This window comes from Rhineura floridana, chromosome 5, assembly GCF_030035675.1.
Source record: "Rhineura floridana isolate rRhiFlo1 chromosome 5, rRhiFlo1.hap2, whole genome shotgun sequence".
Taxonomy (NCBI): domain Eukaryota; kingdom Metazoa; phylum Chordata; class Lepidosauria; order Squamata; family Rhineuridae; genus Rhineura; species Rhineura floridana.
Window position 1 is genome coordinate 78,521,707 of NC_084484.1, and position 26,478 is coordinate 78,548,184.

The 26,478-nt window shown below is 42.6% G+C and overlaps 1 protein-coding gene across 5 annotated transcripts in view; it reads right to left on the reverse strand.

The window, feature by feature from the left end:
- Nucleotides 1-26,478, reverse strand: part of MAP7D2 (MAP7 domain containing 2) — a 128,950-nt gene that overhangs the window by 100,883 nt on the left and 1,589 nt on the right. The window lies entirely within an intron of this gene.

Here is a 26,478-nt window from a genome sequence, read left to right on the forward strand (position 1 = left end):
AGCACATGGTCCAAAGGGAACAGAGACTGAAAATGACGTAGAGCTAAGTGGACAGCCTTTAGCTCCAGCCAGTTGATGCTTTGAGTTTGCTCTGCGGTGGACCAAACCCCCTGAACGTACTGGGAGTTGCAGTGGGCTCCCCAACCTATGAGGCTGGCATCTGTGGTTACAACGGTTCTGCGGGGTCCTCTGAACGACGTGCCCTTGGAGAGGTGTTGAACCTTGGTCCACCAGCGGAAGGAGAGGCACAGTGCGGGGCTCAAACGAACTTTGCGATGGTTGGAGCTGGCAATGTCCTGTTGAAATGGCAACAGAGTCCACTGAAGGTGCCGAGTGTGGGCTCGAGCCCATGGCACAATGTGGATTGTAGATATGAACATTCCGAGCGCTCTGGCGAGAAGCATGACGTCTGCGGATGTTAGTTGCATCAGGGACCTTGCGATGCTTGTGATGGCAGTGATGCGATCTGGAGCCAAGAATACCATTGCCTGCAGGGTGTCCAACAGTGCCCCTAGATGTAGTAGGCGTTGGGTTGGTTGGAGATGGCTTTTGTCGAAGTTGACAAGCCAGCCGTAGGCCTGCAAAACATTGAGGGTGAGCGTTAAATGATGATGAGCCAGCTTCTCAGACTTGGCCCGTATTAGCAGATCATCCAGATATGGGTAGAGATGAACCCCTTGGGTCCGGAGATAAGCCACTAGGATGAGTAGCACTTTGGTAAACACTCTTGGAGCAGAGGAGAGGCCAAATGGCATCGCTCTGTATTGAAAGTGCTGGTGGCCAAAAGCAAACCGAAGAAACTTTCTGTGGGCTATGCAAATGGGCACATGGAGATACGCTTCCTTAAGGTCGATAGAAGCCAGGAAGTCTCCTTCATGCAGACTCTCCGTAATGGAGTGGAGTGATTCCATTTTGAACCTGCAATATGTTACAAAACGGTTGACGAACTTGAGGTCCAATACCGCCCTCCATGATAAATCTCGTTTTGGCACAGCAAATAGGAGGGAGTACACCCCTTCCGACCTCTCAGTTGTGGGGACTGGCTCTATTGCCGCTATGTCCAAGAGGTGTTGTATAGCTGTCTGCATGATTCTGTGCCTGGCTGGTGCCCTTGGGCAAGGGGACGGATGGAATCTGTCTGATGGGATTGCCCAAAACTCTATGGCATAGCCATGACTGAAAAGCTCCCTGATCCAGGAGACCGTAGTGAGGTGCAGCCAACGGTCTCCAAAATGAAGTAATCTGCCACCTATGGGCAGTGTGTTAATACTGCTTGCGTTGGCGAGGACCCCTATTCCTTGCCCCTGCGCCCTTGGTACTGACCTCTGCCCTGTAAGCGTTGGTTCCAGGAGCCCCTGAATGAAGTGGGGTCATAGGATCTGAAGTCACGGCCTCGTCCTCCTGGCCGCGTTCCTCGAAAGGGCTGGTTAGTACAGAAGGAAGGAAATCGCCAGAAAGGCCTGTGGTCGATGTTCTTGACAGTGGCCAGAACCGGTTTGTGGGCGTCTTTGGATCAACCAGCACTGCCTTTAGAGCTTCCTCGCCGAAGAGTAAAGATCCGGAGTAAGGAGCCCTAGATAGATTCATTCTGGCCGCTGAATCAGCCTGCCAGTGGCGAAGCCAGAGGGTCCGTCGCGCGACTATCTGAGCTGTCATGGCTCGTGCCCCCAATTGAGTGGCATCCAAGGTGGCATTGGCCACAAAAGCTGCTGTCTTACGCAACTTTATCAGTGACCTTCTGAGGGCGACAGGATCAGGGTTATTGTCCTCTAGAAGATCATCCAGCCACATCATAGCTGCTCTGGAGAAAATGGAGGCCGAAGCAAAGGCACACATGGAGAGGGCAGTGGCCTCGTGATTTTTGCGGAGGGCGAAGTCTATTCGTCGCTCAGTAGTGTCCTTTAGTTGGGATTCCCCTTCCCTGGGCAAACGAGAACGTGAAACGAGGCGAGCGATTGGTTCATCTATGCCAGGGACGTGTAACTTGGTGGCAAAGTCCGGAGCTAGGGCGTAAAACCTGTCAGCCAGGTTCTTGAAGCGGCGAGATTGGAATGGGTGAGCCCATTCTTCAGAGGCCAATTTGGCAATCGGGTCCGGCACCGGGATGTAATGTTCAGTAGGTGCAGGGGATTTGAGAACCTTGGCCCCTTTGATAGCTGGGGTGGAGGAAGTTGAAGGCGCAGTCTGTAGACCAAGGGTATTAACTACCCTGCGTGCCAGGGGCTGATAGTCTGAGGCATTAAACAAGCGATACGATGTATCCTCCTCATGATCTGAATCGTCGCTCCAGTCATCTCCTTCAACGTGGTCAGTGAAGGTTGACTCCTCCGCATACGAGGCTTCGTCAATACATCTGCCTCTGGCTACATCAAAGGGGTTTGGTGAACACGAAGGATGAGCATCATGACACGCACGTTGGTCCATGTTGAGTTGAGGTATGGCAGGAACTTGTGGTGGTGACTGCATTTGGGTGAAAAATGCCAGCATGGCTTGAAGTTGGGAGAGGAAATCAGGGGACGGCAGCAGCCCAGCTGTGGCAGATGTTTGTGCCCGAGTGGCTATTGGAGCAGATGTTTTTGACGGTAAAACGGAGGGAGGCTGGTTAGGCGAAAGCTGAGTGGGGAAGCCAGCAAAATCTTCCTCGTCAGAGGAAGCAGCAGGGGAATGAAGTATATCGCTTATGTGTGCCTGAGTTGCTGTGGTAGAGGTGGGGGTTGGCACAGAGGCATAGCGTGGCCGCTTTGGTTTGTTATGGCTGGAAAGATGTTTTGTCTTAGCCATTGCTTTAACATGCTTAGACTTAGTCGCCTTAGAGTGTTGCGGCTGGGCTGTTTGTGACATGCCTGGCTGATCTGGCATCATATTGGCTGATTGCGACGTGCCTGGCTGTTCTGCCCTCTTATATTAACTTGGGTGCAGTACACGGCCACAGAGGGGGCAGGATGTAAAGACCCGAACTGGCACAGTGTACGACCACAGAGGGGGTAGAATACACTGGCAGATGGCTAAGTGCACTGCCACAGAGGGGGCAGGATGCACTGTAGTATCAGCGTTAGTATAATATAGGCTGTATTTTAGGCTTGGTACACGGCCACAGAGGGGGCAGGATGTACAAAATATAGTTCAGATTAGTGCTGTAGGCTGGATTTCAGGCATGGTACACGGCCACAGAGGGGACAGGATGTACTGAATATAATTCGGATTTAGTACAAGGCAGCCACTGAGATTAATGCTCCAGCCTTGATGATACAGCCACAGTAGATTTGTTTGAGTCAGCCACTGAAATTAAAGCTCCAGCCTTGATGATATAGCCACAGTAGATTTGTGTGAGTCAGCCACTGAAATTAAAGCTCCAGCCTTGATGATACAGTCACAGTAAATTTGTGTGTAAGGAAGCCCTGTGTAAGTCTGTCTACGGCCCACACACAACACACATACAGATAGCTTGCAGGGAAGGTATCCGTTGGTTAATAAAGGGGTAACAAAAAGGGCGGGAAATTTAAATCCAACAAAAATGGCGCCCGGAAAAAAGAGCGGGAAAAAATGATCCAAAATGGCGGAGGGAGAAGAAGCAATGGCGGCCGTCTGGTAAGGAGCTGAGGGCTGCCCAGCACAGTCTCGCAAGAGGGGCCGCGGGGCCGATAGCTGCAGTAGTGGCTCTAAAAAACCCCAAGGAGGGGACAGCCAGGAGAAAGGTAAGGCAGAAGGGGAAAGGCAGCCGCCGCCACCCGCCTGCAAAGCTCTTTGCGGTGGGGAAATTAAAGCCACGGAGCGAGGCTGAGCTCAAGTAAAAGCCGCTATTGAGAGAACCGCAGCCACAGGCTTCAGTGGGGCGAGGCAGGACCCGGGCAGGCTAAAACAGGTAATGGGGTAACGCCGGGAGCCACAGCCGCAAGCTCCCGCTGAGATCAGAAGAACCGCAGCCGCGGTTTCTCCGAGAGCGTCACGGAGCGCGGCTAAAAGCAGCCCAGGAAGAAAAACTGCTGGAGGAGGATTGCAAACTCCCGAGGGATGCGGCAGAACCCAGGAAGAAAAAGAAAAAACTTTAAAAGGGGTCAAAGGATGAGAGGAAACCGCAGCCGCGGTCTCTCTAAGAGCTGTAAAGCAATCCAACAGGGGAAATAAACTGCCCGGGCAAGGGAAAACTCCCCCAAGGAAAGTCCCCAGAGATCAGATAAGCAGTTAGACACAAGACAGGGGGGAGGAGAACACTTGGGAGACACACAAGTAACAATACCTCCGCACCCTGTCAAACAAACACACAAACAAACACGAAAGACTTAGCTAAATGCTACGCTATATAGATCTCAATCTTGTTCGTACGAAGGCAAGAATTAACTGGAGAGTGGGAGGGGCCTGACGCCCCTAGTCTTGACTTCAAAAACATTCTTGCCTTCGCACGATAGGTGGAACTATTACCCGTAGTGATGGCCCACCTCCTATGGAAAATTCCTTGCATATGTCAACCACAGATCCCTACACTTCTGTACTGAACTGGATTCTACCTTCTTCAGATTAGTTTTAATTATTATTATTATCAATGTGAATTCTGACCTGCCCGTCACCATATCATTCCAGGGCAGGTTACAGCAATTAAAATACAATATTAAAATCAATTTAAAACAAATCACAAACAAGAGAACAGGATGGATCGTAATATATGTATCTATCTCAGGTGTCAACTGTCAGAGTAAAGAAGTGCATCTTCAACATGCAACATAAACTATATAATGAAGTTGGCAGTTGCACCTCGGTGGAGAGGAATTCCACAACTTAGCGGCTACCACAAAGAATGCCCTCTCCATGGCCACCACCACTCAAATTCTGAGGCTCCCTCTGCTGATCTTAACTCCCAAGAACATCTGTAAGGAAGGAGGTAGTCTTTCAGATATTTGGGGCCTAAGTAGTAGCTTGCTAAGAGCCAAGCTACACAATGTGCTATTTGTGTGGCAAATAGCTGGGCTCTGCTAATACAGAAACCTGAAGGGATCCTATCACAAGTTGTTTCTATAGGCAGCATTTGCTAGAGAAGGTTAAACCGCAGGCTTCCCCTTGTATTCCCGAGAACAATGGCACCATATCCAATTCACCCTCCGCTCAAGTAACTTCTTGCTACTGGTAATAATTCTCTCCAGCAGTTTGGAAGGGGAAACCACTAGATTTAACAAGGAAACCCAGCAAGCCAGCTTTCCTCTAACAAGAATTGCTGAAAGGATGAGGATGGTATGCCTCTCTCCTTCCAAGTAACACAGAGATGGCAGGAAGAAAGCCAGAACACCTGTCTCTAATCACTCCTGCCTGCAGGGTTAACTTGCAGAAGCAGCTCTTCAGTAAAGTTTACAAGCTGACATGATCTACTTGCCATTCAAGTATGATAGTGTGGAACTCAGTTCTCCAAGACTCCCACATGGGAGCATAACTTCATGCTAAAGACACTGTTTTTACCTCCGTTTTCTGTTTACACCGTCTACAGTAAGGGATCAATGCCAGCTAAAAACCAGATGTTTTCTAGTCACACTTGAGGGAAGCATCAATCATGCAGTTTTCTAAAGAACATGCCCTGTAATTTAACATTTCCACTCGCTCTGTTTACCCGGCAGCCAAGCATGCTCAGTGTGTTCTACCAGTAAGTTTTATTTTTTAAAAAACAACCACCCAGAAGTGCAATTATTTGTATTTTCACTGGTACAATACAGCGGAAATATAAATCTTTGTTTGAGCAATGTTATGCATTTGCGCACAAGTTAGGGAGTAAAGAAAAACAAGGCACAATTTGCAGCAACATAAAAAAAGCTTGCAGAATGGGGGAGAGCAGTTGTTTGTCAGCCCACAGGAAATGAAATGAATGAAGGGAGGAGGAGGGAGTGGGTGTGGAGAGGAGAATGATTGACACACCCACCTAAAAGCATTGGAGCAAAGCGTCTGCAAGCCCTAAAGATACAGAGTGAAGATGTTTTTTCCTACCCTTTTCAGATTATCAAAGGATTGGGTTAGTAAGGATTTACAGGAGGGAAACTGTGATACCTTCTGTTTGCCAGTAACATCATGTGAACCATGCGAATTAAAAGGGAATGCAAGTAGCACCAGACACATAGTAAATCCCTGTGTAGATGAGCCCTCTATTTCTCCAGACTCAAGAAGAGCAGGATAGAATCTACACAGCCAAGAGTAGCACATGTTACAATCCACATAAACCTTCAGAAGAAAAATGGGGGGATCACATGGCAAAGTTTTCCCCCAAATCAAAAACTGCCTGCCCATGAAAAGCTAGCATGCCAAGGATAAAGGTAAACATGGAACAAGTTTTGATTCAGGGGGATAACATTCAAATACACAACATACAACCTATATTCCAGTTTGCTGCAGTATCATTAGAACAGAATGGACTACATATTCCAGAGACAAGTTGCATAGCCCTATGAATTAGCTACAATATGATTTTAAGTCTGTTTTTCCTCAAAACAGAGATCCCCATAGTGCATTGTTTTTGAAACTGAAGCAAACTTCGAAGAAGGCTAAGTTAAAATAGAGGTGGCATTTTGAACCCTTCAGAAAAGCACTCCCCTCTTTGGTGATACAAGGAGCTTTTAGGCTTTTTTCACAAGGGGCTGTAGAGAGAATTCCCTAGACAAATGTTTAAGTACCCTGCAGGTCTATACCCAACATTCTTCTGATGGTGGGTCAAACTCTTCACAGATCCCAATGGGATGCAATGTCTGCACCATTCCCCTCTTCAAATCAGACTTCTTCCTAAGCGGAAAATAGCAGAATCACCGCATAGCCAGAATTTGGCTTTGTAAATTATCAATGAGTGTAAGCAAGCTAATTCAGACTGAAGGCAAGGCATATGTATGTATCTACTGGAGTTTTATTTACAGAAATAGAAATAACTAGGGGCTCTGCCCCTGATCACTTTGCTCGCCAACCCCGCCTACTATTGCCAAACCTCCCCCTCCCCCCGGGTTTCCAACGCTCGCTCTCCCCTTCCACATGGGTCTTCTACCCATCCACCCAGGCCACTGCCTGTCAGCCAGCAGGGCCTCTGTCTCTGCCTCCCCCTCCACACCTCTTGTCACTGCTGCCCCCCTCTCGCTGCCACTGCCACCACAGCCCAGCCTCGCCTCTAAACATCACGCTACCCATAAACACTCCTGTATAGGAATGCGCCTACTCAGAAGCATTCACAGGGAGTGTAACGCTTAGAAAAATATAATATAGGAAGAAATGTTTTTTAAATACACACACACACACACACACACACACACAAAGGCTTTTTAAAAGCTCTAAAGGTTTTTAAAACAAAAAGAGGTAGGAAATTAAAATTCCAAGCAAACTCCTCCATGCTTCGGTGAATTTATCTGACAACTGTGCCAATGCATTAGTTCTGAGGACAATGCACCTGCAGCATTTGAAGGCAAGAAGATATGGTTTTAAGACTGGCCTGTACTGACTACTATGCTTCAGTGATAAGAACTGCTCATATGTGCAACTCAGTCATAACATTTTGTTTGAAGCTGACCTTGTTTAAGCTAAATAGCTACAAAAGGGCACATCAGTATCTTCTTACTCTGTCTGGCCACAAATACCTTTGGCTTTTCTTTCTTTCTCCTTTTTTCTTTTAGTGAGCAGACATGCACTGTTAGACATTCTTTCATAGTACTCTTTTGATTATATTGCTATCTAGACTAGATAGGTAGGAAAATTGACAGGGTGGGAAACAATGCTTCCTTGCGTGCATATGCATCTCTCCTCTCTCCGCCCCCCAACTTTTCCTTGTTCATGGTGAGCTAGAACAAGCCCTTATAGAGCAGCAAATGCTAACTTTAAAAAAGTATTTTGCGACTTCCTTTCAGGACAAAAAAACCACATCCTGAAAGAGAATATAAATTTAAGTATTCCATAAAATAACCTACTACCCTGACATAAGGCTGGTTTATACATTACCAATATCACTTGGAGACCATTTGGAATAGCCTATTATTGCTTCCATTCTCTCTTATTGCAGCAGTGTCTAATGTTAGTGTTATACATACCTAGTAATAGCTGAGATGCGTGTGAAAAAGTTCTGCATGATGCAGAATTACAACATGTAGAGGAGGTCACTATGTTAACAAAGTGATGGGTAAAAGACAGACATGAACTATTTCAAGCTTCTCTCATTGATAAATGTAACTGCACTTTACTTGGAGATGATAAAAAACCCTCAGGCCGAAAACTTTACAGGTAAAAGTTAAAGTTACAGAAAACTTTTTGAGGTGTAGTAGGTAAAACATGCCTGTCGCACAGCAAGTTATTTCCAATGGGCATTCCTTAGGTTTGCTGCATTTAACCAGAAAACACTTTCATTTAAAAGAGGAAGAATGTTTCAGGTTACAAATTGTGGCTTTGTTAATCAGGTGGATTTTGAAGCAACAGGATCATTTCAATTCAATTCAAATTGATTTTGTTATGATGGGTAGAAGAGGGCAGTTGCCTAGTAGGAAATGATTACCACTGATCAGGAACAGTCTTGGCTCCTCATAAGAGGATATGTGTATATGTGAGAAGTCAATACAAACAAAGAGAAGCAAGAGTCAGTTAGGTCTGCCAGGCTGGCCCTTCTGTCCTTGGTGACTTTCCAACACTGATATGGCACAGGCAATATTGCTGTACTATAGTTCTGACTTATATCAGTATTAGCATACAGAATTCATGTCATCTCTCTTTCAGTGGCTGTGCAAATTCTACCATTTCAGAAGCAATATATAAAACAGTAGCCCTAAAACACAGTAGAAGTTATTTTTCAAGAAGACACACAACATTTCTACATTTAAGAGCAATCCTTTCATAGTATTCTAAACATAATCATCAGCTACCGTTTTGAAACTGACATGGAAATATTATTACATAGGGCACCTAAAAACATTCATGGCAGCCCCCTAGGTAATGAATAGTTTTAATTACCATCTCAAGCTGAACAAAACTGCATACACCAATGCAAATACAAGTGACAGAAAAACATCTTTTTAACTCTGTGGAGAAGCCTGACAACCGCGTACAGCTGTAGCAAGGTTCTAAACTCTGCAAATGTCATTACACTGTATTAACTGAAGATAAATGTGGGGTCAAATGCAATGCACTGTCCCCCTATAAAGACAGAAAAACATTCCCATGAACAGGAGTCAGAAGTGTGGACCTTTCACAGTTTTATCTCAACATGTATCTTAGATCCAGTTTTCCCACAAGCAGTACAAGTAGCGAGGCCTACCAATGACTGCTTAAATCCAGTCATAGTATTGGGAAGAAACAAGTTCCAAGATGCTAGAACATAGAAAAGGCACTAAAAGTATTACAGTATGTTGGACATTTTTGGGCAAATATTACATTTTAATTTGACTTCCATAAAACTCAATCTATTAAATGCCCATTTCATTTAATTAGTTTTCTCCTGCCCTAAAAGCTATGCTTACTGATAAAATGTAAATCTGTGACAGAAAGGATTGATTGAGAATCAAATACAAATTTAGTTAAAATATGGTGATCTTACTATAAATTCATTCTTCAAAATACATGAGTGTCAAGTAGCACTGTCAATAATGTCGCAGGACAATACAAAAATAGTTCTGATAGCTGATGTCTTCAAACCAAACTTCTGTGAAAAGAAGAACTAGTGTTCACATCAATATGGAGGTTAAAAATATACTAGGAATGTGAATCAACTCTGGGTAGGGACAAAAAATTGATTCTCCTAAAGCATTATGTCAATACCACACCACCCGAATTGGATTAGGACCCCCACAAAATTTTGTGTTACTCTGTTTCTGTACCATATAACTCTTTATTTTCTTATCTCTTTATGTCCACAGACTTTACAAGAAGTGAGGCTGTCCAAAATGTTGTCTGTAGAACACTGAAGAGCTGTGAATTTTTTTTTTATTAAAACAGCAGAAGATTGCTTTTTTAAAGACAAATGCTTCATTTATTTAATTTTTAGTCCTACTTTTCTCTGCTGTTAACAAGAAAACCAACATTCTGGACAGCCTCTTGTTGTAAGGCCTATCAGAGGACACAAGCACTAGAAACAAAAAGCTGGTGTGAAGCTCCAAGTTTTAAGAAGTGCTATAAGCAAGAATACACATTACTTGGCCATCTCTTATTTTGAAGAAGAAAGAGCAAATGATAAAGCCCTGTTTTCCTCAGTCTATCTACCTATACGGCTTAGGTCCACGCTATTTATCAGACCGTATCTCCCTGTATGAACCTGCCCAGGCCCTCAGATCTTCAGGAGAGGACCTTCTCTCAGTACCCACCTCCTCTCAAGTACGATTGGTGGGGACGTGGGATAGGGCCTTCTCGGTGGCAGCCCCTAGGCTGTGGAACGCTCTTCCTAGGGATATAAGAATAACCCCCTCCCTGCAGTCCTTCCGGCGTCAAGCAAAAACTTTCCTATTCCAACAAGCTTTTGGTACTGACAGTTGCTAAAGTTAGGACTACTGGGAACTGCACTACTAATGCCGAATTTTACTGTTTTTAATTGGTTTTGATTCCTTTTTATCTAGCAATATGTTTGGTTTTAATATTGGATGTAGTTTAATTTCATTTTAATGTAGATTCTGTATGTTTTAATTATATGTGCTTTTATCTGGAAGCCGCCGCGAGTTCCAGTATTGGAAGGATGGCGGGACATAAATAAAGAATAACTAACTAACTAACAACTAACTGCAATTTGGCAGGCTTAATCCACTCTGTTGGGGCTCCTGTTTGTGCAAATTTCATCCACTTTGGTCAAAAACGGGGAAGGTTGTAGCCATTTTAGATTCTGCATGATAGTGAATAGGGAATACACAGCTTTGTTTTCTACAATTACAGACTGAAGCAGAAAGACTACAGAGCAACTGAGAAACAGATCACAACAACAACAACAACAATAATAATAATAAATATTTGTTAGCCTTTTAAGTGCAATTGCATTCCACATTGGATTTGCTAAAACAGACTAATATGGTTACCCATCTGCATTAATTTCAAAATAGATATATAACTCAGTAGTTACTAACAAGCAGACTATGTTAAGTCAGTAGCTGGTAATATTTATCATAATTGCAAAAATCAAATCTGTATATTAGGATTAAAGATACATTATAAATACTACTTTTTGCACTAATACAGTGAGAAATGATTTGTATACAAAAAGTCCTGGTTCAATCACTGGTGTTTCCACATTCAGCAGGGAAAGACTCCTGCCTGAAACCCTGGAGAGCTGCTGTCAATCTGTGATAATAATGTTGTTATGTGCCTTCAAGTCGATTATGACTTATGGAGACCCTATAAATCAGCAACCTCCAATAGCATCTGTCATGAACCACCCTGTTCAGATCACCCTGTTCAGATCTTGTAAGTTCAGGTCTGTGGCTTCCTTTATGGATCAATCCATCTCTCGTTTGGTCTTCCTCTTTTTCTACTGCCTTGTTTTTCCCAGCATTATTGTCTTCTCTAGTGAATCATGGCTTCTCATTATGTGGCCAAAGTATGATAACCTCAGTTTCATCATTTTAGCTTCTAATGATAGTTCTGGTTTAATTAGTTCTAACACCCAATTATTTGTCTTTTTCGTGGTCCATGGTATCCGCAAAGCTCTCCTCCAACACCACTTTACAAATGAATTGATTTTTCTCTTATCCACTTTTTTTACTGTCCAACTTTCACATATAAACATAGACATCGGGAATAACATGGTGTGAATGATCCTGACTTTAGTGTTCAGTGATACATCTTTGCAGTTGAGGACCTTTTTTAGTTCTCTCATAGCTACTCTCCCCAGTCCTAGCCTTCTGATTTCTTGACTATTGTCTCCATTTTGGTTAATGACTGTGCTGAGGTATTGAAAATCCTTGACAAGTTCAATGTCCTCATTGTCAACTTTAAAGTTATATAAATCTTCTGTTGTCATTACTTTAGTCTTCTTGATGTTCAGCTGTAGTCCTGCTTTTTGTGCTTTCCTCTTTAACTTTCATCAGCATTCATTGAAAATCATTACTGGTTTCTGCAGGTAGTATGGTATCATCTGCATATCTTAATGTATTGATATTTCTCCCTCCAATTTTCAGGCAACGAGGGAGGAGGTGGAGAGCGAGACAGGGGTGGAATGGAGAAAACAATTATTAAAAAAATGTACGGTGGTGGATGAAGAATGGACTGGAGGGAGAAAGGAGCCAATGGGCAAGGACGTGGATGAAGGAGGAGAAAGAGGCAGCAGCAGAATGGAGATAAGTATGGAGGTGAGAGATGACGATGTGTGTATGTGTTAATACTGTGTTTGCACTTGGTGTGCGAAGCAGCCTCCGCCACCCTCCCTAGCTAATTTGCTGCATTTGCAGTGTTTTAACTTTTTTACACCCCAGGGGGAAATGTTTGCTTAGGTGGATGTGCCTTAGTTGGTGGCAGGGCAGGGTCCGGGTTGCTGGTTGAGCAACAGAGATGATGCTTGCTGGCTGAGAGTGTATGTGTGTGGGTGGGTTGCACTTGGTGTGACACACAACGATCTGAGCAGTGGCCTCTGCCTCCCTCCCCGCGTCCCTTATCAGCCGAGAGACCATCACTGCTATCTTACAGATAAAAAGAATTATTCTGCTACCTCTGTGTTTGTGTGTATTTTTAATGTTGTTTTAGGCTACTTAGGTGTGCAGCAACCAAGGCCAGCTCCTTGTAGACACTCTAGTTTTTTTAAGTAACCTTATTGTAATTGTAGTGATTACTTTTGAGTAACATTAAAGTAATCAATTCCTTTTAGAACAATTGTTATGGTAATTTATTCCTTTTGGGGGCCATGTAACAGTAATTGTAATTTACTCCATTTTAAAAGTAATCCTCCAAGCTCTGGTATTTAGAACATTTTGCATATAAACCACAACTAGGTAACCTGTGATTTGTTAGTTCTAAAATGCTTTAACTAGGAGCTAGAACAGCCTCTTACCAATCTTTGATGGTCTCAGTATATCTACACCATCAAAACAAAAGTTTCCTATTAGAGTTTGCTCTTTACTTTACTAAATATATGACTAGAAAATATAAACTGATGGGAAATGAAGCCCAGTGGCATTGTTGTTCTAAGATAGCAAGATATCCAGAAATACTTTACAAGCTTGTTCCTCCTGTTTGTTGCTAGACATGAAAAACAGAGCAGGAACACACAAACAAATATAAATGCAAATACTGCAACAAGGAAAAATGAATTCAAAAGGTCCTACAAGCAAACATCAATGCTACACACACCAAAATGTATAAGAATGCAAGATCATTTCTGTGAATCCCAACAAAGATCATGTAGTTCAGCATCCCATTTCCTAGAGTGGTTGGTCAACAAGCAAGAGTCTGAGGAACTAGCATTCTGCCACTGTTGCTTCCCAGCAACTGGTTGTCAGAGGAAGAATATCTCTGAATTTGGAGGCTGCATATAGCTATGAATTTGTCTAATTGCCTTTTTAACCCATTTAAGTTAGTAGCTAGAAGGCGAGGGAATTTCACAAGTAGCATGCAAATGGAATGGCAATCTGCTATTGAAGAGAAAAAAGTCAGAATTCCACTGAGCACACGCACATTCTTGGGTGCACTAGAAGTAGTAGTTTGAATCCCAGCCAAAGTATCTCGATTTTTTAAACATACATATCTCTTTTTTTTTTCCCAGCATGTTCAGTCTGTTTATTTGCCAAGGGGGAGTTTTGCACCATAATCATTCCAGCTAAGAAACAAATGGCCCCTTTCACAATACAAATATGCAAAGTTTATGTTACTTTTGCCCCTCCAACAAAACAACTGTAGCAACACTTGTATCTTTCCCCTCTTTTTTTTTCAATTAATTTTTATTCTAATTTTCAAAACCAAAATAATACAAAAAGAAAACAACACAAATCAATAACTAATACAATACAAAAAGAAAAAAAATACATATATATAAAAATATTGACTTCCGATTTGTCATAGTTCAGCTATAAATCTATAATATATAACAAACCTATCTCTTAATAGATTATAAAATCACCTTCCTCCAGCGGTTATCTTAGTTGGTTTCAAATCTCATTAACATCATATCATTTTAATATTCCACAAAAAGTCAAAGAGAAGTTTCCAATTCTTGAGATATATGTCAATCAATTTTTTCTTCTAAATAAACATACCAATTAATCCAACTCATCAAATCTACTAAATCCAGTAATTTCAAATCACTATAATTCAACTATAAATCTATAATATATAACAGACCTATCTCTTAATAGATTATAAAATCACCTTCCTCCAACAGTTATCTTAGTTGGTTTCAAATCTCATTAACATCATATCATTTTAATCTTCCACAAAAAGTCAAAGAGAAGTTTCCAAACCTTGAGATATATGTCAATCAATTTTTTTTTCTAAATAAACATGCCAATTAATCCAACTCATCAAATCTACTAAGTCCAGTAATTTCAAATCGCTCTTCTGTCATTATCCATATTGGGTCCATCTTCCATCTTCCATCTTTACGCACCCAAAAATCTTGCTGTCATAGTCATATAATAAAAGTCTGATAGGAATTTCCTCCATCACAGATATTTTCTTACCATCAAATCCAAACGTAACACTGAAGTATTGTTGCAAAGCCGCATCTCTGCTCCTCTTTTCCACATGATACACTAGTACATCTCTTGAAGGTTTTTCCATTGACACAAAACAGGGATTAATTCTGTTATCTTTCTCCATTTCGAGTTCCATCAAATCCTTCCAGTCCAGGAATTTTTTTGAACCGATAATATCTTTATCTCCAATCTCTTCAATTCCTTCAGAGACAGCGCTGTATTCCAAACTGTAATATTTATCTCCAGGATCCGTCACAGCCAGGAAATCCAAATCTTTTTTCATGTCCATATTTAAGCCAATCTCCATAGATTGAACCTTGCCTTTAATTTCTCTTTCATCCTTTTTTTGTTTTCCAGATCTATCTTTATTCTCCTTTCTCATAGAATCCTGAGTTTCTTTCAGCTCCTGTCTCATTTCGTGAAATTCAATTCTCCATGCTTGTCTATTATTTCTCAGTTCTTGTTTTATTGAGTTAAACCCATTCATTATTTTCTAAGCATGTCTAGAAATAGAGTCCCTTCTTGTACATCCATGATCTTCTTAATTGTCATTCTTAAAACCAAAAGAACAAAACTCCTTCAATTTTCAATGTCCCAAGCAAAGAGCAGTTTATTTCTTTATCCAGTTACAAAGGAGTTAATCTTTCCAACCAACGTCACACGCTAGACAGCCTTATCTCTAAAATGCCCAAAAGTGTAAAAACAGCTCTAGTTCACAGCGTCCAAACAACTAGTAGCAGAGAGAATGAGCAGATTCGTCAAAAAAAAAAAGTAGATCAGGAAAAATAGTCCCTTACATATATTACACAAAAATCTTATAAATCAAAAAGATTTCTTATCTCTTCCAATCAGAAATTTCTCATTCGTTGTAATCTTTAAAATGCAATTTTCCATGTCAGCTTTTTGCAATAAAAAAAAAGATAAGCTATTTATATTTTCTTCCCCCTTAGTTCCGTAAATAAAAAAGGAAAGTCTTACCTCACCTAGGTTATCTTAATTGCTGTTACTTTGACAAGTCTCTTTAGCTGTATAGATAAGAAAATGATAAATGTAGACAGGAGGATAGATGTTTGCCTGTTAGTCCATTAAAAAAAAACACGGGTCACTTATCCAGCTGAGCTAGCATAAAAATCCACGCTGTGTCTGAACTGCCGGAAGACAGACAATTCTGACGAATTCCAGACTCCAACAATCAAAACAAAACTATGTGGTGGATCTCATATTTCTTCCTTATCCAGAAGAAATTATCCCCAGTCAGAAAAGACCCTTCTGACTGAATTTAAAACTGGATAAGTTTCATCCAAGACGGAGGTCGTCTCAGAGGCTGCACAGGCGTAGGAATCCTCCTGGGAAGTCCAAACATACATATCTCTTAATAATATACACCTGAATTCATACATGGCTGAGTGAGCCTTGCCTACTTTTTCAGCAAAGCCTTTCCTAACCATCCTTACATCAGGGAACCGGGCACCACTCTCTCTGTAATTTGACTCTAAATTATCCCACTACTTATTCGTCCATTCTCTACTTTTACCTCATCTTGTACTACTGTTATTATTTATTCTATTTATATACCACCCTTTGTCCAAGCCTCCAGGGGAGTTTACAATAGACTAAAAGCAGAGTGTGGAAGTAACAAGTCACAAGTAACGAATTACTTGTAATTCATTACTTTTTTGAGTAACGAGTGGGTAATTCCTTTACATTTTGATTGTAATAGAACTAGGAGTAATTTTGCTACTTTTGTGGAGTAATTGTAATGTTTCCAGAATTACTTTTGGGCATTACCTGAGGGGGAACAGGGGAAGTCTTCTGCTCCTCTGATTTGTGGATGAAAATCATGTGCCTCAAACTGGGCTTCTGTGCAGTGTCGCTCTTTCCTCATGTTCTGTGGATGGGCAGGAGGCAACGAGGGAGGAGGCGGAGAGTGAGACGGGGTGGAGTGGAGAAAACAATTATTTTAAAAAACCGATAGCGGTGAAGAATGGAGTGGAGGAAAAAGGGATCCGGAGGTCAAGAACATGGATAAAGGAGGAGGAGGCAGCAGCAGAATGGAGATAAAGAACTGTGGAGGTGAGAGAGAGAGAGAGCGCACTGTGTTTTCACTTGGCACACAAAGTGGCCTCCACCACTCTCTCTTATTTATTGAATTTATTAGTTGCCCATCTGGCTGGCTGTCCAGCCACTCTGGGTGACGTACAAAATAGGCATACAATACATAGACATTAAAAATCTAAAAACAATGAGGATAAAATCTAACCCACCCCAAAAGCCTGCCTGAAGAGCCAGGTCTTCAAGGCCTGGCGGAAACTCATCATACAAGGGGCATGGCGGAGATGATTTGGGAGGGAGTTCCACAGGGTGGGGCCCACAATAGAAAAAGCCCTCTCTCTAGTCCTCACCAGTTTGGCTATTTTAACTGGTGGGATGGAGAGAAGGTCTTTTGAGGCTGATCTTGTTGGGCGGCATAGCTGATGATGCTGGAGGCACTCCTTTAGATAGACTGGGCCGAAACCATACAGGGATTTAAAGGTCAAAACCAACACCTTGAATTGGGCCCAGTAAGCAACTGGTAACCAGTACAACGGGTGAGCCCCATGGGAATAGAGTGCAGCTCCCAGGAAGCCATGGTTTCCATGAAATCCCGAGGTGCCCCTGTGAGGATGGCCTCAGCATGTATGTTGAAATCCCCCAGCACCAGTAAGTTTGGGGATTGCACCTGCACATCCGAGACCACCTCCAGTACCTCAGGCAGGGACTCAGTCGTGCAGTGGGGTGGGCGGTACACAAGCAGAATCCCTAAGCTGCCCTTTGGGCCCAACCTCCAGTACATGCAATCAGCAACCTTGGTCTCATGGAGAGGAGGTCTGGTGAGAACCTGGGACCCCCAATAGATGACTGCCACTCCCCCTCCCCGACTTCCAAACCTTGGCTGTTGCGCATATAGGAACTCAGCTGGACACATGGCCTCGAGGATGGGAGCTGCAGCCTCATCCAGCCAGGTTTCCATAATGCATGCCAAGTCCGCGCCCTCATCTAATATCATGTCATGGATGAGAGATTTTTTTGGGCAACGGACCTGGCATTGCACAGCAGCAACCAAAGGTTAGAACATGGAGTCCCGCATCCCCCAGCTATCTTTCAGTCTTGGGCAGGTCCGGGGCAAGGGACAGATATTACGTATCTCTCCCTCGTTCCTCTTACCTGACATGGCCTGCCTCAGGCACTCCACCAGCATCTGCCTCCCAGCCTCATTATATCTTGGCCTCCCCGCCTCCCCCCGATTTACACATGCCCCTGACACTGGAGTCCGCAACTCAGGCAGAACCTGGGTCCACCCAGAACCCACCCTTAAAACCACCCAGAACCCACCCTTAAAACCACCCAGAACACCCTAAAATCCCACAATCACACCAGAGACCTACCCCCAACAACAATTAATTTAAAATCAAAGCAAAAATATTTAAAAGCTAACCCCCAAGCCTAACCCAAGGCCAGAAAGTCCTCCGAAAGAAGCTGTGTTTGAAGGCTGGAGCAGGCAGGTGGAAACAGCCTCCCCTGATAGCAGCCGAGACTCTCTCCCCTCACAGTCCTTCTCCTGAGGCAGCTCCCTTTTGAAGGCTGGAGGGTGGGGCAAGGCAGGTGGAAACAGCCTCCCCTGATAACAGCCGAGTCTCTCTCCCCTCTGGCTACTGTGCTGCATTTGCAGTAGTTTAACTTTTTTGCATTTCAGGGGAAAATGTTTGCTTGAGTGTCCCTTAGTTGGTGGCAGGCCCTTAGTTGGTGGCAGGGTCTGGCAGGGTGGTTAAGTGAGAGAGATTACACTGGCTGGCTGAGTGGGGGGGTTGCACTTGGTTTGGCATGCAAAGATCTAAGTAGTGGCCTCAGCCTTCCTCCCCACCACCCTTACCAGCGGAGAGACCACCATTGCTATCTTATGAATAAAAATAATTATTCTATTACTACTATTATTATTATTATTAAATTTATTAGTTGCCCATCTGGCTGGTTGTCCAGCCACTCTGGGCGACGTACAAAATAAAACGTACAAATACATTCAACATTAATAATCTGAAGCAATAATAGTAAAACCTAGCCCACCCCAAAAGCCTGCCTAAAGAGCCAGGTCTTCAAGGCTCAGCGGAAACTCATCATACAAGGGGCATGGCGGAGATCATTTGGGAGGGAGTTCCACAGGGTGGAGGCCACAATTGAAAAAGCCCTCTCCCTAGTCCTCACCAGTCTGGCTGTTTTAACTGGTGGGATGGAGAGAAGGTCTTTTGAGGCTAATCTTGTTGGGCGGCATCGCTGATGATGCTGGAGGTGCTCCTTCAGATAGATTGGGCCGAAACCGTGTAGGGATTTAAAAGTCAAAACCAACACCTTGAATTTGGCCCAGTAAGCAACTGGTAACTAGTGCAACTCCTCTAGCACTGGAGTGATATGATCTCGGCGGCAGCTGCCTTTAATCAGGCGCGCCGCCACATTCTGTACCAGTTGCAACTTCCGGACCGTTTTCAAGGGTAGCCCCACTCAGAGCGCATTACAGTAGTCTAGATGAGAGGAGACCAGGGCATGTACCACCGATGGCAGCAGATGATTGGGAAGGTAGGGGCGCAGCCTCCGTATCAGATGGAGTTGATACAGCATCACCCGGCTTACAGCCGAGACCTGAGCTTCCATGGACAGTTGGGAGTCATGACCCTCAGGCTGCGGACCTGGTCTCTCAGGGGCAATTGCACCCCATTGAGCACCAGCTCCAAATCCCCCAATCTTCCCTTGTCTCCCACGAACAGTACCTCGGTTTTGTCAGGGTTCAGCTTCAGCTTATTTCTTCCCATCCAGCCACTCAAAGACTCCAGGCACTTGGACAGGGTTTCTACAGCCACTCTTGGTGAAGATTTAAATGAGAGATAGAGCTGAGTGTCATCCTCATATTGGTGACATTGCAGCCTACATCTTCTGATGATAGCCCCCAGCAGCTTTATATAGATGTTAAATAGCATCAGGGAGAGGATGGAGCCCTGTGGCACCCCACAAGTGAGAGGCCAAGGGTCCGAAACCTCATTCCCCAATGCCACTCTCTGGTGCCTACCACAGAGGAAGGAATGGAACCACTGCAATACAGTACCCCCTATGCCTAACCTCTCCAGACAGTCCAAAAGGATACCGTGGTCAATGGTATCAAAAGCCACTGAGAGATCCAGGAGGACGAGGAAGGTGCATTCACCCCTATCCAACGCTCTCCTCATATCATCCACTAAGGCAACCAAGGCTGTTTCAGTCCCGTGTCCATGCCTGAAGCCCGACTAAAATGGATCAGATAATCCACTTCCTCCAAATACACTTGTAACTGCTTTGCCACCACCCGCTCAACCGCCTTGCCCAAGAATGGTAAGTTTGAGATTGGGCGAAAGTTGTTCAACTCTTGGGGATCCAAGGAGGGCTTCTTTAAAATTGGTTTTATTACTGCCTCCTTGGGGGCTCATGACATTACGCCCTCTTCCAAGGAACCACCGCCTTGATCCCTTCACCCAGTCTGTCCTTGCAGCTCATAATGAGCCATGACAGGCAAGGGTCGAGTAAGCAGGTGGTTGGCCTTAAGGTTGAAAGCACCTTGTCCACTTCATCAGAAGGAAAAAGCTGGAACCGATCCCACACCACAGGAGAACCACTCTGGCTCGCTCACTGTATCCATAGCGTGTGGAATCGCACTCTTTAGATGATCAATTTTATCCGCAAAGTGCTTTGCAAACTCATCACAGGAGGTCTTAGAATGTCCCATCGGTTCCAAAGCAACTGGACCGACCAGGCTTCAGACCACTTGGAACAGCCTCCTGGGACAGCACTCTGCGGACGCAATACAGGCAGCATAAAAATCCTTTTTTGCTGCCCTTATCGCCACATGGTAGGCTGCCGCAGCCACTCTGACCCATGTCTGATCATCATCAGAGCGAGATTTCTGCCACCGGCGCTCTAGCCGTCTCACCTCCCACCTCAGAGGTCGCAACCGTGGAGTATACCACGGTGCCATCTGAGTCCTATTCAGGGGGAGAGGGCGTTTCGGAGCCACCCGGTCTAATGCCCCGGTGATCACCTCATTCCACTCCTCCACCAGGGTCTCGACCAAGTGCCCGTCTGCAGGCTCCATAAAGTCCCCAAGTGCATTCAGGAATCCATCAGGATCGATCAGACACCTGGGGCGGACCATTCTAATAGGTCCTCTACCCCCGCGGAGGGTGTGTGGCATCGAGAAGTCCACCCTCACCAAGTAGTGATCTGACCATGACAAGTGGGTTAGAAATGTATCCCCCATTTTCAGATCACTCCCCTCCTCTTCCGAGACAAATACAAGGTCAAGTGCATGACCAGCTACATGGGTGGGCCCGGTGGGAATAAGGTGCAGGTCCCTACATCCTCTGTATGTGTTTGTTTATTTTTAATGTTGTTTTAGGCTACTCAGATGTGCAGCAGCCAAGGCCAGCACCTTGTAGGCATTTTTTTAAAAATAACTGAAATGTAATTAAGTCTTGTTTGTTTGTTTATTAAATGTATATAGCCAAAGGCTGTTACAAAAGCAAAACATAAAACATAACTGTACACAAGACTAAAATAAAACAAGCAATAATTTGCTAATAAATTCAATTACAGCTATTAGCACATTTGCATTGGGCATACAAGCATATAGTGTACCAAATCCTCAGGTACCTTGCATCCAGCTATGCATAAACGGTCACCAATAGGAATTCCAAGGTATCTGCCCTGTAAATATGCTGAAGGCATTACCTGGAATCTCAGCTCAGTGTATGCTTTGCGCAGGGGGGCCAACGTTAGTATATCAAAATAATTAAGGGCTGTACCATTTGGCATAATATGTGGAAACCAATGGGAAAAGGATGAGGTGGCGATCGCTGCTCTATCCACTTGTAGGCCATGTTCGAACATGAAATTACGTTGCGCGTCTGGGTTAAAATTTGTAAGAAGGGTGGGCGTCAAAAGATATTGGAAACCAAGGGCCCCCAGCCCCCATTTTCCATTTGGTCCTCCCAGCATAGTTTTACCAGGGAGGATGAGTTGAGGAGCGAAAGTTTTTTCCAATAGCATAGAAATGATAAATCAAGTCTAACCATTAAGGAAGGGGCATTTAATTCCAGTCTCACATGAGCGGCTGGGGTAGTTTTTGGGAGGCCCAAGATTGAAATGTAATTGTAGTGATTACTTTGGAGGAAAAGTAAAGTAATCAGTTACTTTCAGAACAATTGTAATTGTAATGGTAATTACTACTTTTTGGGCCATGTAACTGTAACTGTAATTTATTACTTTTAAAAAGTAATCTTCCAAGCTCTGACTAAAAGCTAAACATACATACAGACCAATTAAACAATAGTACAACAGCATACTAAAACCAAAACAATTACCAAATCACCATAGCCAATAGCAATAAAAACACACTGCAATCCTTTTAGACAAGATTCATGTCTAAATGTACTATACTGCTGCTGGCCTAGTTGCTGCTGTTAAATATTTTTCAAATTGTAGGAACATACCATAATCTCACTAACATTTGAAAAGTAATTCTCTCACATAGTATACGGACTGTGCTCTTTTATTAAAATTCACAAGCATTCCTACAACACAAATATTCCAGTGAAGACAATGCTTTCCTTTCCCAATTTGTTAGATACTGTACTAAAAGAGTATATATGTACTTTCTAAAAAATAGTATAATCCTTTGGTGTATACTGAAAGGAAAAAAATTGTGATCTGTATTCTCTACATTAACAGGTTTACATTATATAAAAAGTGTGGTTGTAAATTGCTCAATAACCTACAAAACCACCTTAAGGTGAAACTCTAACAACTTACACTTGGGTAGTGCCAGTGAATTCAACTGAGCTATCTAGTGAAGAGTTCAGTGAGTTGTTGAGGAAAGTGAAAATGCATATTCCACTATTACAAGGAACTCTCATTATTCATCCTAATGTATTACAAGGAATAAATGACTCTCTAAATTATATAAAAATGGAGGTATGCTTTTGTTCAGGCCACACATTTATTAGTGCTGCTCAACTTCAGAAGTTATCATTTCAGAACTGAAATTCTATATTTGAAATACAGATGAGCTGTGCAATTTTCCTGAACATCCTTCATTACCATTACTGATGATCCTGCATTACCAGCCAAATGTCAAAATAACTGTATTCAGCAGGGAATTTCTACATTCTGCTCTGTAAATCACACTGAATTAAACAGATTTGAACATACTAATGCTGGAATCTATGTTGAACACTATCAAACTTGTCTCTGAGTAACCATGTATAAGATTGAACTGTTAATGTTAGGTAGGATTACTAATTTTATATCTGCTTCTGACAAAGCCAGAATTCATAGAGAATAGTGTAACCAAGAAAGCATGATTTTATATATAACTGCTTTTGCTTTCCACAGAGCATATGAAGCGAGAATTTCAGAGTAACAGATTATATAAAAAATTAGGACTAAGATTTGTATTCCTAAAATGGTTCACGCCGACGAAATATACCTGTCTCAAGGTTCACTGTAAACCTGGATTCACAGGGGGGATAGAGATGCACACCCTTTGCTATTGTCCAGACTTCCTTAATGGTTACTTCAGAAAATTATAGGTATACCACTTCACTGTAAGCTAACTATGTAAGTCATCTATGGCTGGATCCACAGGTTAGCCTTTGAAGCCAAGTTTCTTACATAAAGATTTGATTTATCTTTATCCAGGTGTATATATTTTGGCTTTTTGCTCAGGTCTCAGGCTAATCAATGCTCAGAGAATGAAGAACAAGGAAGAAATATATTTGTAGGAATCCATTTGTTTAAAAAAAACAAAATATTTAGGACACAAAATACCTTAGCAACTTCCTCTCATAGAGATGCTGAATTAATTCTTTAAACATTAGTTTAGTCAACTGATAGTAGTTAATTCTTGCTTATTGTGTGAAGACAAATTCAGGAACTTGAATGTACACATATTTGAATCTTATAAGGCTGACTAACTGGTTTATTACAGAAGGGGCTTGAGAAGCAACAGTTTCAATAGGTGCATGAAACGACATGTAAGTAAAACAGTTCTTGTAGGTACTGTTCTGTAATTTGTATTCGATATGCAGAATGAATCAACGTAGGACACTACAGTACTTACAAAGGTTTGTCACAATAAACCACTAAAATGCCATTATTCTTACTACAACACTGCTACTTTCCTAATAAATGTATTAAGCTAGTCATCATCTAGGACAGTGGTTCCCAATCTTTATGAGTATGGGGCCCCCTTCGTAACCTCAAAAATTTTCACGACCCCCATATGCTTTTGTAATTTTAGTATCCATTAATTTAAAAATACATAATGAAGCATTAAATGTCACTTTGTAGTCATCACAAAAACAAATATGATGATGATATTTATTACCTGCCCTTCTCCAGAAGGTCCCAGAGCGAATTACAGCAATACAAACAATTTTTAACAAGTTTTGAAGAAAATGAAAGGAAGGTGATAAAACCAAATGCCCTGGCATTAACCAGGCTCTGTTCACCACTCTTTTAAGTGTTCCACCTGTATAATGATGCCTCCTTTTCAGCACTTGGCTCAGGAAGCTCTGTATGACATAATACTCTTAGTTCTAACAGACATAATGTCAGCAGGTGAAGCTTTTTCCATCATTGTATTTCCACACTAGAAAAGGCTTAATTTAATTTGTTTAATTTCTGCCTGCTACAAACTGTTAAATGCACAAGAGCCCTGCTCTCCTCCAATGCCAACCCTAAACCATGCAAAGAACTCATGTTAGGAGTAAAAACAACAAAATCTAGGCAAATTATCATATTTTAAAATATTATTTATTGATTTATTTTATTTGTATACTGCTCCATATTTGAAAGGAAGCCTCTAAGCGGTTTACTGTACAGTGTTGTGTAAAAAAACAAACCAAAATTACACATTTAAAACAATACAAAACATTGAAAAGAAATCATTTTAAACATTAACATCTTAACATTAACAATAAACATCATAAATATATTTTAAATGAACATATATAACTGTATAAAAGCCTACTCAAAGCCTTAATAAACAGCAACTGCCTTGAATCAGCCACTAACTCTCAGCCTAACCTACCTCATATGGCTGTTGCTTCACTGAATTCTATAGGGCTTCTGAGTAGACCTGGTTAGGATCCCCCCCCCCCGTAGTACAGCTTCAAAGCTTTAACAGAATCTTAGTCTGGTTTGATTAACTTGGGGCTAAGCCCTATTAAATATGAAGACACTTACTTCTGAGTAGACACCTATATATTGTACTATAAGTTAACTATACAGTCAATTTTTAATGAGTGACCAAGTGTGTATTTGTGGGGAAATACTCTGGGACTCCATCCTGTTACTTTTTTGGCAGGTGCCCCCCTCCCAGGGTCCCTCTGTTTCTACAGCCAGAACCAATCAGCTTGATCCATCTTCCCTCCATGACACTGACAAAATGGGGGGGGTGCTGGTGGAGCTTAAATAAGCCCAGCTGGCCCCTTCTCTTGATGCACTGGAGGGAGTACTGTGCTGTGTGGCTGGGAACTGACTGCCAATTGGCCAGAAGGAAGGGAGCAGGAGGCAGAGGCAGCTGCACACACATGCAATGTAGGCTTGCAAGTTGGTAGTGCACAGGCCAGCCATTAATTGCTTTTTAAATTAATAAATAATTCTTCTCTTAACTCTCTGCAACCACTCTGGGGGTCCCAATCCCCAGGTTGGGAACCACTCGTCTAGGATATATAGCTTGAAGGCAAATGAAGCCACCACCTCTTGCAGAACTTAAGCAGGTCTAGTTCTGATCAAGGCCTGCATTTATGTACCACCACCTTGTGTTCTACAATGAAAGAAAGGTGGGATACAGATCCAACTGCTGTGTTCTGGGGAATTTGGGGGGCAGCCTGAACACAACTGTAGAGCTAGATTGACTAAGACAGGGGAGTGGTACCACCCCTCTAAAACTTCTCTCCTGGAACTCCTGGTAAGGAGTTCTCTTCAGAAGTTCTGCAGCCTGGGAGATACCTGCCCTGCCTCTTCTATGACTTTTGAAGCCTACACCTGTGTCGAAGGGTAGGAGTCCACACCTCTGTTTACAAATAGACTGTGCTGATACAAAACAAGCATCCACTCTGAATAATGAAGTTTTGCAGGAGATATAGTAAATGGTTTTCTTCAGAGGCTTGGGGTGTTAATGGTTACTTCTTTGTTTTTAAAGATTGTTTTATTATGTTCATAATGTTGAAAAGTTGTTTTTGCTTATATTTGTTATGTCACTGTTTTATTATTTTTTGTTATTAGGAAATTGTTTTTGCAATTGTTTTTCAGATGTATTTTTGTTCACCTTGTTGTAAGCTGCCTAAGGCAGCATACAAATAAAATGATAATGATGATGATACAGATGTAGTAGTAGTAATAAATACATGTCCCATGAAACTGAAAGAAACCAGAGTGATGCACCATTTTGCTGTGCAGCCTTCTGAGCTCCAATGACTTAATGATGATAGGCTTGAGAAGATTAGACTTCATCAGCTTTTACAGAACTATCAGCTAAAGTGAAAGCATGCCTAACCTTGGAAGGAGTAGCAAATAGTAGAAACCAGACTGTTTCTTTTTTTCCCCATGCTCACAAGACAGTCCAAAGCATTGCTGGAACTGGATTGTATACCAAGTCCCTCTAGTTAACAGCAGAGCTTGAAGTATCTGGCAACACATTCCATGATTATGTAATTGTCTCTTCTGCTTGGATTCACCATGCAACACCAATCCAACAGGTTTGAAATGTCAGAAAAAAGACATGTAAAAACACCTCTAAAAGGCATTAGTTTAGAATTAAAATATG